Source organism: Adiantum capillus-veneris, chromosome 27 (assembly GCF_014529385.1).
Source record: "Adiantum capillus-veneris isolate H3 chromosome 27, ASM1452938v2, whole genome shotgun sequence".
NCBI lineage: Eukaryota > Viridiplantae > Streptophyta > Polypodiopsida > Polypodiales > Pteridaceae > Adiantum > Adiantum capillus-veneris.
In genome coordinates this window covers 119,705,765-119,719,122 of record NC_140957.1, presented here as the reverse complement: position 1 = coordinate 119,719,122, position 13,358 = coordinate 119,705,765, and the positions used below count along the sequence as shown (strand labels likewise).

General features: G+C 39.7%; 1 pseudogene; it reads left to right on the top strand.

Moving 5' to 3' along the window:
* Window positions 1-1,167: 1,167 nt before the first annotated feature.
* Window positions 1,168-13,358, top strand: part of LOC147422656 (uncharacterized) — a 33,891-nt pseudogene continuing 21,700 nt past the window's right edge.

Below are 13,358 nucleotides of genomic sequence, written 5' to 3'. Positions count from 1 at the left end.
GTGTGTGTTGCCACTGGCGGTGGGACCTAGTGTGTGTTGCCACTAGGAGTGGTGATGACATCCCTCCATACCCTTGTGGTTGTGTTATTTGTCTATTAACAACAACTCATGATGGGGGTGTTTCCCATGTGGCTGCCCAAAAAACGGGGCCACCCTCTTTTATTGAGGAGAGCCTTCATATCCTTATGATATCAAGCAAGGAAACAAACACAATGCCATTTCTATCCCCTACAAATGAAGGAAGTAGGGGGTACCCAGCTGGGGAAAATGAAAAATCAACGAGAATATCAAGTGATGCCTCTCGGCAACAATCAAAAGCCTGGAGTGTTACGCACAACCAGTAATGGATGCAGGCATAGTTGGTGTAGTCCGTCCTCCATGCTTGTAGGTTGTAGGAAGAGAAAGTAGTGGAGGGGGCACACGGCTGGGTGTTGTTGTTGCTAGATACAATCATACATTTTATTTTTTAAACTCGATCACGCTGAAATTGCAACATGGGCTATTTTCTTGGATGTCCTACAACAATGCATGAACGAAAGGTGTGGGTTCACCCATGAGGGTTCAAAACCCATTCTACCGTTTGAATGTTAAGTAGACTACCATAAGAAGAATTCAAAAGGTCAAGAGAATTTGGAGGAGGATTCTTCATAATGAATGAATATAACAGAGTGTGAGCCAGTAGGCACTAGACAATATATTCACATGGAAGAATACATTCAAGCCAAGTGGTGGGCATGAATACGAGGAAAAATGGAAACTTCCTAAAAGGAGAAAAGAAACAAAAAAAATTCCTATTTTGGAAGTCGCGAGGTGAGAGAAATGCTTCGTTTTTAGCACGTTTTTGTATAGTTTTGGAGAGAAGCAAGCAACGAGCAAAAGCATTGAGGGGAATTTGTTTCTTTCTTTTTTGGCCCGCCATACTAGCAGCCTTAGGGTTTGCCTCAAAGTTGGGGAATCTATGTGTCCCCCCCTAATTGCTCAAGAGGAGACCCCTTACCTCCCCCCCTTTTGGAATCTATGTGGTGAGGCTCCCTCGTGACGTGCACAAGCCGTGCAATGATGGCCCCTATGCCCTCGTTTTCTCTACTCTCCTCTCTTGTGCATGTGCTGGTCCAGATTTTGGGACGGCTCTGTGGTTGCTTGGGTCTGTACTGATGTTCACCTCCGATGGAAGCTCCAATCTCTACCGAGTGTGCCATGTTGTGCCCATGCTCCTTGACTGGCTTTGGATTTAGCTCATCATTTCGGGATGGCTTTGTATGGAGTTCCCATTTTTGGCTATGGTTTGTGGCGGGTTTAAATAGGTGGGTTTTGAGGTTGAGGCTGTCGAGTGTCTTTGAGGCTTGTGTATCAGGTAGTACCACACTTCTTCTTGAGCATGTCCTTTGGTTTGGGTATGTTTCTTTTATGGATTGTGGTGTTGTCTTGTGGCATGTATATGACCTAAAAATGGAAGTTGTGTTTTTGGGAAGGAATTTGGACATGGCTATGAACAAGTAATTTCATGTGATAGACTTGTCTGACCGTTTGTGGACAATAGTGACGTTGTTGTTTTTTTGTTGGGTTCTTCACACCATTTTGTCCTCTCTTCTGGTCTCTCTCTTGGACCATAAATGTGTATGTGCATGCATTTGAATGTAGCCTTCCATCATTTTTCTTCCTACAAGCATATCTATAGTAGTTGTTGAGCCCGTACCACCTAAATAAATAGAAGACCTTCGATTTGCAACTTCTGAAATGCTCGGCCTTGAAGGTCTTCTAGTGGTGATAGACCTCTTTCCAACTGGAGAAAAATATCATATTTTGGGTATGGGGGAAGCCTGTCTATCTTTTTCGACTAGGAGAATTCGCTCTGGCCTTAGCATTGGGCAAGATTTGTCGGGTTTTAAGGGTGGGCATAGCCGGCCTTGTGTTGTTTGCCACAGTGGGTGAGGTTTGCGTGGACTTTGACCCACTTTGTGAGCCCTATCGTGTTTTCCCACTTAGAGAGTTCTACATATATCTGGAGGGAATAATGTAAAGCCCCTCTTCCATCTTCACATATAGGATTTTATTTTTCCTCTCTCCATTCGACAACTCCTAGATTCTATTGAGGAATATTGGAGGCACATCGAGCCATCCTTCCTTAATCATACACAAGTGAGTAAGCTATTGTTCTTAATTACAAGATCCGTCCTGTAAATTAGTTCAAGTCCTCTACGTTTTCCTTCAATGCATTCATTGCTCTACCCCTCTTGAGATCCAAAGCATCTATGATGCTAAGGACAACCCAAAAATTTCTAGCAAGGGCGACACAAAAGTGCTTTTTTCCTAAATCTAGACAACACTCTTGGAAAAGACACAAACACGCTCTCCAAGATTGATTGTTTTCTTTGCTATGCATCTTGAAAGAATATTGGATTATGCATGGTAAGCATATGCATGATGATGTCATAAGTTGCAGCGGCTTCCAATTTGAGATGTGTTTGTTGGGATACACTTAGTGCTAGCCATAAACAACATTGACAAGGCAAAAAAGCTCTAGGGATTTCATTGAATGCAAAGCAAGGATCTCTCTCCTAGTGCAATCTTCATGCTTGCATCTCAAAGGCATGTGGCTATATAATATCACGCAAGAAGTTGACATGGGTACGCATGTACGATGAGATCAAAAGCCAAGTAGTTTTGGTCAATATCTACAATGATGTGCTCATCATGTATGTGAAATATGGTGTGCTTTGCTTGTTTACTAGATCTTTACATATTGTTGCTCCAATGTTACCTCTAATCTATTCCAACATGTATGTGAAATGTGTTAGCAGCAAGCTAACATGGACACCATTTTTCAGAGTTCTCTTTGTAAAACATTTATTATTTTGCTAAATTGAGAATATTGTAACTCCTATTTTCTCAGATAAACCCTGTAATTAATGAGCCGGGGCTACAAGCTTCCAGATGGTATCAGCTAGTCATCACCCAGCTTTGGTAGAACTCTAGATTATTAATTTTGACCACCCAAAAACCTTGGCTAAGGTATAAAAGCCAAATTTTGTAAGTTTTTTATAAGTTTTGGATAATGAATACATAGCATGAGCTAACGGCGCTCACTTCTCTCCTTCCTGCACTTCCTACTCCCTCTGTGGTTGTCACATTGTGATTGTGTTTGATGCATTGCAACCACAGGTAAGAGCTCTACGCATTGACGTAAGGCATTCACAGTATTTCGTAGCTTTTGGCATCGCTGACCCAGAGCCTAATTTCATCATAACTAGGAATTTACACTTTTAAATAAAAAACTAAGCATAGGCAGGGTATTGGGGCATCATTGCTAAGCATTTAGATGCATTCTGGGTCAAAAACGACTAGGTCAAAAATCCATTGCTGTTAATAATTGCAATTTTGGAACTTGACCTAAAGTGGGTTTGAGACCATAAGCATGTGTTCTTAGATCTTATAAACTTGTCCTAGAAGTTTCGTTATGTTTGGATGTCACTTGATGTTGTAACGGATGTGATTTGCCTGCCGATGAGCGATTGGTTTTTGGTGATTTCAATCACTTGAGTGTAGCTTGAGTTAGATGCGAGTTGTTAGTTGTTTTTCGGGAGATTGACAACCTCTTGTAGACTCTATACACTAGTCGAGTCAGCTTTGTCCCATGGTTTGACAAATTAATCATGGTTCTCGCAAATAATGCAATAAGATAGGATGGTGAGGTTAGATATGCGTCCCACATTTGGCACCATTGCCGGGGATCGAAGAGACCTAAACTAGGGAAAAACACGAGCGTCTTGTGTAGTTGTCCATTAACTTTCTCGAGGTTTGCCTAGAGTCTAAAACTTTCTTTTAGAAATCGCATATCTTAAGATTGTCGTATTTTGTTGTGTAGAGGTAGCATGGAAGTAATCGTACTTGCTGAGTACCTTTACTATTGTAGGATTGTAGATTTAGATTAGGATTTGGAGAATGATTGGTAGACGAGACAAGTCTTAAGATCAAGGCTCTGGAAAACATAAAAAAACACAAGAAAACGAGTGTTTGTGGACACTTTTCACAACCCCATTGCATGAGAATCTAGGAGTAGAGTAAGTAGGATCCGAGGTGGATTTCAGAACATTTATCTCTCTAAAAGAATCAAGTGTGAGTTGTTATTGGAAGTTGCAGAATTTTAGGTTTACGGCTAGAAATAGCTCGAAAAGACTCGAATCCACTCAATCCGACTGGAGAGTAAGCCTAAGAGTTGTCTGAACCAGCTGGTAAGCTCAAAGCCACTTCGAGGTAAAAATTTCAAGAGTTGGCTAAAACTCAAATTATTTACTTTTTCTTGACATTTTAGGCCAAATTAAGTTTTGACTTGATTCATAGGCTTAAAATAGCTCATATAAGGACTCTCTTTGAAAAAATTGCAAAAAAGTATTCAATTCAAGCCTAAAGTTAATAATCACAATTATTAACTTTTTGCTCTAAATTGACCAAGGTTCATACCATTGACTCGTTGCATGTGTACAAACAACTTTTGTAAAGGCCCAAGAGATTTGGATCACTAAACTGACCAAAAACTGGGTAAAAACTAAAGTTTGTATTGGCTTTTTGAAGCTTGAGTATAAATTGGAGGAAAATTTATCCAAACTTGTTGAAATTTTATTCATAGGCTTATGTTAATGTGATAAACATGTGTACATGCTCAGTTGACCAAAAATTTGAAAAAATTTGTCAAATGTAAATAATAACGATTATTTACATCTTCCCACTTTTTCAACTTTTTTGACCAAGTCAGTATACCACTAGTCTTACCATGTTGTAATAAGCGCACAAACCAAATTTGGTAAGATTTGGATCACTGGATTGATATTTGTGACAAAAATTGCAAAGTTAGTCTGCGAACAGATAATTGATGACCATTTGACAAAAAATTATTCAAACCTGATGAAAATTGTCTAGTGACCTTAACTTAAGGTGCTTAACAGATCTGTGTCAAAGCTGGGGCAAAATGTAGCTGGAGTAAATAATCGCGATTATTTACATCTGCTTCAAAAATTGATGATTTTGCAAAGTTTAGATCACAAAGTCAAGCACATCAAGTAGACCTCACAAATCCATTTTGGTGAAATTTAGATCCCAAAAGTGAGACTTAACCCAAATTCTCAAAATCAGAGTCTACGGACACCAAACAGTTGATAAACTTGATCAGATTTTGTCTAAACCTGTTGAAACTTGTCCAGGGACTCTAACAAGTTGTATACTTGCCAAACTAATCAAAAAAGTGCAAAAATTTGACAAAAGTAAATAATCACCCGCGATTATTTACTTCTGCTATCCAGAGACATCAATTTTGACTTTTGAACTTATACCATGATAGACCAACATAATATAAAGCTACAGGGAAATTTTGGGTTCAATCAGATCAAAGTTGATACATATACACTTAGTTTTCAAGTTGCAGATCAAACCTTTGATTTTTGCTAAAGTCGAATCTAAAAGTCAAATTTTTGACTCCCATAGCTCGATTTGAAGTGATACACAGAGACCCATCGGGAGATTAGCAAAAACTCTACCGTCTTTATAGAAGAATAGCTAACTTGATCAAATTTGTACAGGAATCAATTTGCAATTGAATCGAGTGGAAAGTGACGACAAGTCAATCCAAAGGTAAGCACTCTATCCAGGGATTCATAAGTCTATATGAACCTTAGATCTGGTTGTGTACTAGGGAATTAGGGCATACTCGGAGAAACCTCAAGTAGAGTATCCATCGAAGAAAGAATGAATCAAGGCAATTCCTTGCACACAATTCCTGAAGAAGTCTCAGATACTTTTTCAGATTCAACATCCGAAATGTCTTCTTACTCGACTCACTCGAAAACCAGAACGACAGTGCGCTATAAGAATATACTATCTTTTTACAAGACTACCCGTCATGGAGTCCAGGTTTACTTGGACCCTAACGAGAAGTATGCTATTCGCATTCATGACCATGGTATTGAGTTCAAAGAAGAGGTTAGGGCAAACAAAAAGGAAAAATGTACATGGATCTAAACGGAACTCTGTATTTACAAGTCGAAAACCCTTACGTGATAGACAAATGGGGCTTAGAAGTAAACACCATAATCCTAGATATGTCAGCAAAAGAAGAACCACCAACTTTAGAATTCGAGGGATACGATCAAGTAGATTTGAAGCCCTTCAAACGGCTTAGTACGGATAATCCTAGGATCGAAGTCTATTGTTGGGAAGATAGAAACATAAAAGATCTTCTGTGGACTTCTCATGCCAAACCAGAACAATTAACGGTCATGAAGATCAACTATATCTTCAAGATAAAAGATAAGGGATCAACGGACCTACCAACCTATCTATTTAGGGATTGTTATAACAACCATTTTGTTATGATGACTCCTGAGGAGGTAGAACAAACCAAATACCAAGGGTATTCCATACAAGATTGGATATTGGGGCAAGGACCAGAAACAATTCCAAGGGATGAACACCGTGAGAGATCATCTGAGAGTAATGTGAAGAAATCGGAAACCACCTCATCACGTAGAAAACTGAGTGACAATAAGGCCAGTTGAGGGCTACATGAGTCACTATTTCCAACAGACTGGTTTGAAGGACTCGGAACAAGACCAACTCCCAGAAGACCTGGAGTTGAACCAAACAGACGCGTCAGACCAGCTAATTTTAAAAAATGGTCAGAAAATACAGTGGATCAAGCAATCCATATGACCACTTAGCAAGCTTTACGCAAGTGCTAAGAGCAAAGTGTATATTCAATTTTCATACTCAATTCGAGGGGTTTGGAATGACATTAGAAGGAAAAGCATTGACATGGTTCCAGAACATTCCACCAAGGTCAATCATGGACTTGAACACATTAACTCAAGGATTTGTAGGTGCTTGTTCCAAAACGGGGATCAAACATAATACAATAGCTCAAATCTATAGCTTTAAACAGAAACATGGTGCGTGTGTTAGGGATTGTGCAACTCGAATGAAACAATACATTGCCAGATGCCCAGAGATCAAGATACATGTGGAAGAACGAATTGTATCTTTGTTTTTGGAGGGATTGCTAAACAAATAACTTCATGCTATCCTCTATTGTAAAAAGCATACAACCCTAGAAGCATGTGTGTCTGATGCATCGACTTAGGAGAAAATTTTTAGATTTTCAATGAAGAAGATGTCCCTAAGGATAACCAAAGTGAGAAGACAACATCCACTAAACCAGTACAAGTGGGAACAGATGCTGCGGCACCACTCTTAGCCATAGAAGATCTGCTAAAAAGGATGAACGACGTGATGAACAACATGCTAAAAGCACCTATGAGAGGACCAGGACAAGGGATACCTCCACACGGACAACCAATTAGGTCACAAAAATAGTGTGCAATCAAGGGTAAATGGACTAGCCATGAGACCCATGAGTGTTACTTCATACCAAAGTATGATGAGGAATGTTCAATACGTGCCCATGAGGCCACAAGGACAATCCATATATAGATATCAGCCTGATATGGCCCAAGCTCAAAGACCACCAATGGGTATGGAAAGACCTTAACCTGTGATGGGACAACAACCTCCGTATCCAGGACATAATGAAGTGCCTGTAAAGTACATGCACTCTGAAGGAGTCATAGATGAACAAGCATTAGTGCCTGTTACACCCTATGCAGAGCCTAGTCCATATACAGTAATGGTAGAATGAGATTGGTATAATCCACATCCACCACCAATGGAAGAAACCGTGACTTATGCTCCACCAGAGCTCGCACCAATGTATTATGTAGCTAATCAAGGTGTGAGACCTCCCATGGGAAGACCCATAATGAAGCCATGAACACGAAACTGTCATAACCGTGGTGTTGATGATCATTGGAAAAATGAATGCCGGAAGCCTAACAAAAAACTAAAACCAATTAAAGCTTATTGCATACAATGTTTCAAAAAGGAGGAAACTTTCCGAAAGATTGTCCTAAAAATCCTTTGAACAAGGGTAAAACCGTAGTAACCGTAGTCCAAGTGATGCCTAGTACCTCATTAGAGAGTGAACCGATTGTTCCAATCAAAGTAATCACTAGAGACCAGGCAAAGAAAAAGAAACAAAACTCCTCTGATGATTCGGAAAATACAAAAGTTTCTTCTCAAAGAATCAAAAGTAGCCGAAGCAAAAGATATGAGATAAGAAAACAAAAACAATGGGTTGAAATCGAGGAGAAAGCAAAGAAGCTACTCCAGGACAAGTTGAAAGAAACTGACAATGATTTCAAGGAAACAACCGTGAAATCTGGATGATCCATTCTGATTGATAAAATCGTTGAGCCTATTAATGCTGCCTTGGAATCCTACCAAGTAGGACTTAAAGCAGTCCAAAACATGGAAAACAAATGGAAAAACTATCCATCTCCAGACATGGAAGCAGCTAAGATGGAAGCTTATTAAAATTTGGTAAGAATCACGCAAGAAATGCTGAAAAAACAAAAACCGAAGCTTGAAAGTATTAAAAAACCTGAAGAGCTTGTGGTAAAATAAACAAATGCAAAATTCGAGGTGGTGGTAGAAACCCACCTTGAAACAAACAAACCAAATTTTAGAGTGCCTGACAACGAAGATGCCTTCATAGAGGAAGACTGGCCAGGACACTTATGGGAAAAAGTAAGAGAGATCAGTGATGGGAGCCTAACTCTAAAGTCAGATCCTATAGAAGAAGTCTAGTTGGATAACCTACCTTTTGATATGAATATGGATGTACAATCCTTGTACGGGGATTGCGGATCGGAAGCTTCAGGAATGTCGAAACCATTGATAGTAAAAACATTACCTTCTTACTTGGGAGATAGCGAAGATGAATCCATCGTGTGCAAGACCACTCAAGTAAAAAGAGCTGAGTAGAACCTAGTTGTAGACAACATTCATTCAATCATGTCTACACCCATCCAATGCACTCTTACCTTGAGAGAACTGTTAAAACTCAGACCATACTTATGGAATGATTTACAAAAAACCCTAGAGAAGGTGGGGATAACGGGGTTAATCTCGAAGAATTTGGGAGAATTGAAAAATGAAAATGGAAAACAAAGAGATTCAATCAGTTCCTATGAACAAGGTCGGAGAATATTATGAAGGGGAAGAAGGAAACACCACCCTCCCACTGAAATATAATGACATTGAAACCATGGCAATACTGGATAGTGGAGCTGGAATAGCCATAGCCACAAAAGCAGTATGGGAATCCTGGGGACAGCAAGCCATTACACAAACTCAAATGAAATTGCAGTTGGTTGACGGACACATTGAGAGACCATTAGGGCTGCTTGAAAAAGTGATAGTCAATTCTTGTGGAATTGAATATCAACACATTTTTGCCATAGTAGACCTTGGAAAAAAACTCAACTATGAAATCATATTGTGAAGACCTTTCATGCGACAGGTACAGCTTATCCAAGATTGGGGAAACAATTATCTGTACTTGAAGCAAGTGAGATCTATAACAAGATTCAATCTAAAAGATCACACTTATAGAGATGTCTTGAAAACACCCATCCAAGAGTTTGATTCAGTCTCTTCGGCTAAAACTAAACTCCCATCCTGGTTAAACAAAGACACTTCTATTTGGATGTGTGGAGCTTCAGAAAACGGAATCTTAAGACGAGAAGAATGTATCCTAGAAAGGGACTGCACAGACGAAGCCTACGTACCTGAAACCTTTCCAGAGCATTTGTTTGAGCCATTCGAGTGGACTCAAATTTTAGTGACAATGGATGTATGTGTGAATACGGCTATGCCTACTCAATTTTGCAATGAGGATGGCTACGACATAATTTCCATCCAAATGATTTCAATCCTCAACATTGAAAACAAAGATGAGGAACCCAAGGACTTAATGAAAGCTCAAGAGGTCTTTTCATACCTCTATTACTATGCAACTGATGAGTTAGATGAACACTCAACTACCTCAAAAGATTTGCGGTCAGAAAAAGAGCATACCAGAGCTAAGTTACTCTTAAAAGGAGGGGAGGAAAAGTTTTTTGACTTTCCAAACCAGAAATCGAGAAGACAGAAATGATATAGAAGAAAGAGAGACACCAAAATTGTGAAAACACAACCTATGCCATCAGTCTCCAGTAAAACACAATTTCTTATGCAGATAGATGCTAGGGATTGCATCAAGGACAAAATAACTGGGAGATATCCTTCAAACAAAAACTCAGAAATGTCTCAAACATTGAGAAAAACAAGGAAGGGTACTCAAGAAAAATCACAGGATGAGAAACCACTAATGACCAGAGTCAAGCTGAAAAGAAATATCAAGAGTTGAAAAAAGCTCTAAAGAAGATATACACAACCAAAATGGAAACCATTGAAGAGGATGGTAAGGATGTAATGCATGTTCCATCCCATTACAAAAAGTATACTCTCCAAGATTGGAGAATCATAGTTGAACAACCTGTTAGGGGACTATGAAAACAAGGTGAGTCTTACAAAGGACTCGAAAATGCTAAAAGGATAGACTTGTCTAAACCAGGAGAAGAGCCTAGATCTGCTTTACATTGTGACTGACCTAACAGAAGAAGAACAAAATCTTTTGATGAGTTTGTGAGATATCTTCTCTTGGTCTTACAAGGATCTCAAGGGTGTTGATCCATAAATCTGTCAACATACCATACCCATGAGAGTAATGCAAAACCAAGTAGACAGAGACCATATATGTATAAAGAAACATTTGCCAGGAAGATAAAAAAAGAGATTGAAAAACTAAAGAAAAACTAAAGAGATTGGGTGTAAGGTCTCCGACCCCGATCAAAAAGAACACCATTGTACCTTGAAATGAAAATAATGGAATAAGTTACTATTTTTAGCAGTTTTCCAGATTCTATCAGTGCCATGATGTTTAGAATGTTTTAAAGCTCCGAAATGTGAATTAATATAATTTTTGTAAAAAAATTGCAAAAATAGTAAGTTTTTGGTCACCCGACCCGTCCAGTTTTGATCGTCTCGAAAAACTGCACCCGTACCCCGAATTTCAAAAAAATGCATTTTGGACCCCGGGGGCTGCTAAATATGGCAGGTACTCAGGCCAGTACGCCTTAGTTAGAGCTTGCTGTAGCAATTTTCGGCATCAAAATCCGACTCGTATGACCCGTTTTAGCCTAGAACCAATTTTCCTAAAAATTGTTTGGGGAGGTACCGGGGGCCCGGGACTGTGTGGGAACAGGTTCCAACCCACTCCAAATCAGCTTTAGCAGCTAGGGGACGCCCTCTTGCTTTGTGGGAGTCCTTGGAGAGTTTCCAAACCAGCAGCTCAGTTTCAGAACCAGTTAACCAGGCCAACTTGACACTTGGTGGGCAGGGAACTGGACTTGCCATGCTTAACTGGAGAAGCTCCCAGATGCATTTAGCAACCCAGATCCATTTTCAGCTTGGGGTGGCCTATTTAAAGACCTGCGCGCACACACACACACACACACACACACACACACACACACACACACACACACACACACACACACACACACACACACACACACACACACACATATGCTCACACACACACAGTGCACACACACACACACACCTACACTCACTCCGGGACGGTGCTGCCGGAACACACACCTTTTGAAGGGGAAGCAAGGAGGGAGGTGCTGTCGAATTCTTGCCTCAAGAAGCTCGATTAGATCAGAGAATCGAGAGGATTATCAGCCCTTAATCACGATAACCACGGTTTAATTAATGCTTTCTGCAAATCCTTTTTCATTACCATCTAAATTTCTCGTCTATTATGCTTATTCCTAGTCGTAATTCTCTATGACTACTCTCTAAATTCTCCTTATCCATATTCTATTATGTAATCATCATTCCATAGCTGAATTATCAGCCATTCATCACTCTCGGTTAATGATTAGAACATAATTATCAGAATTTTCTCTCTCTAGGTAGCATAGTAATTAATCGGTAAGCTAGTAATTGTGTAGATTGAAGAGAATCACTCTTTTAATCACTCATTAACAATGAAGCTTAATTGAATTCATTATCTTATGCATTAAGATGTAATTAAGGAGGAATTAATCTGTCATTAAGACTCTAAGAATTGGTTTTCCTCACACATATGCCTAAGGTAAATCTGCATCGTCTATTTGCCACGAAATAGTTTAATCATACTTAATTCAATTCTCTGGTAATTCCAATAGTGAAATCCTAATTATTCTGAATAATGTAAGCCGAATAATTATCTTAGAGCCGGTTCCCATAGGATTATGTGCCATCCTTAATGATTGCTTTATGAAAGAAATCTAGATCTCTCAGATAGGAGAAATTAATTGATGTCACTAATCTACCCATTGGAGTGTTATGATGCTTGCGAACCTTATCTCTTTCTCCAAGCTAATAATTTAAAGTAGTGAGAAATGGCCCCGGTTAAGAAGACGCACTTGGGTGGTGCCCACGATCGCGAGGCAGGAACGAGTAATGTCAACGAAAAGGGGAAAGCTCTTATGGAGGAACAAATACCGGCCATCTCACGGGCCATCGATGAAGAAGTGGAAGAGGTAGATCATATTTTTATTCAAGTTGTTTAATTTAACATTGCACACGTTTAGTTAGGAATGAAAATATCCCCGAACATGTTGGAGAAATCCGACGGAAACCTCGGCATTGAAATCATTGTACATTAAGTTCTAAAGTAGGAAGGTAATGTTTGATGGGTATGCTGTTTGCAATAGGAAAGAATGTCTGCTAGGGAAAATTTAGCTCGACATGTTCATTTTAATTCCAATGTTGAATCAGTCCTGACCCCCCTACTGATCACAGGGGGCAGAGTTCCTCGTTAAGGGCTCTTGAATCCACGACTTGCTTTCTATGCGGTGGATACCCACGACTTGCTTTCTATGCGATAGGAGTGTCCATGACGTGCTTTCTATGCGCTGGACATACCTAGTTGTATGGGCAGCTAGGCGACAACGGGAGGAGTGAACTCTCGCTGGAGGGGGGATGTTGTACCTCCAGAACATTGGAACTTTTATGAATAAGTTTGAGTAGAATTTTTACTAGAATTCTGTCTTGGTACTGTTTGCAATACTGGTTGAAGGGTTGTCTTAACGAACAATGTGATTCGGAATTAAAAAAGGAATCTTTATGTTGAACAACCTTTGTGTTAGTAATTAGGTCACAGAAAGAAGTGTGAGTGTGGGGGTGGAAAGTGGGGGATTGGCTCAGGTTGCCAATGCCTACGAGATGGGTGGTCCCGATGGGTCAGGAACTCTCTGTCCCCATTGTGCTTACTTCGATATTAGTATGTGCTTACTTCGATATTAGTAATACTCATTGGCCCTAGAGCGGTGAAATCTCGAGAGTACGTGCCTCTGAAACATAGGGAAAAAGGCACT